Source organism: Hemiscyllium ocellatum, unplaced genomic scaffold (genome assembly GCF_020745735.1).
Source record: "Hemiscyllium ocellatum isolate sHemOce1 unplaced genomic scaffold, sHemOce1.pat.X.cur. scaffold_360_pat_ctg1, whole genome shotgun sequence".
Lineage (NCBI taxonomy): Eukaryota > Metazoa > Chordata > Chondrichthyes > Orectolobiformes > Hemiscylliidae > Hemiscyllium > Hemiscyllium ocellatum.
Window position 1 is genome coordinate 680,506 of NW_026868508.1, and position 735 is coordinate 681,240.

Sequence of the window (735 nt, forward strand, 5' to 3'; positions counted from 1 at the left end):
GATCCAAACCCTTTTCAATGTTACAGCTCTCCACTTGGTGGCTCTATGTACTCTGGTCAGCGTGCCGAAGCCATTCCCAGTATTGACTGCTTGCTTCAGAACGCACTGCCTAGCATAGACCTCGGAGGGCTGCGCAGTACGAAATAAAAATGCAGCATGAGCTCCTTTACAAATCAATATTTTTTTCAATCAATCCCTTTTCAAATGGTATGTAGCCATCTTGTTTTCCCACCAAAGGGCATGACATCTCGTCTACCCCCATTGCTCTCCATTTGCCGCGTATTTGCCTATTCAAGCCACTTGTCTCAATCATCTTGGAGCTTTTTTTGCATCCTACTCAACGACTCACAATCCGACATCGACATTTAGCGCCATCAGCAGAATTGGGAATATTGCATTTGATTCCCACAATTAAAAGTTTGGCGTTTATTGGTAATAGCTGGGACCCAAGCCCCGATTCCTGCTATACCCCCCAAGCTTTCCACTCGAAAACACATTGTTTTATTCCTATTCGCTGTGTCATGTCAGCTCTCCCATTCTAAATGATGTCCACATATTAACCCCAGTCCCATAAGATTTGAATTTGTATGGTAGGCTTGAAGCTTTTTCACCGAATTTCCTAAAAATCCAGTCATATTGTATTGATTGCTTTAACATAATTTTGCTCAGTCAGTGTCTCAAATATGATACCCTTTTCATAAATCTCTATTGACGTTATTTCTGCCCATTACTTTC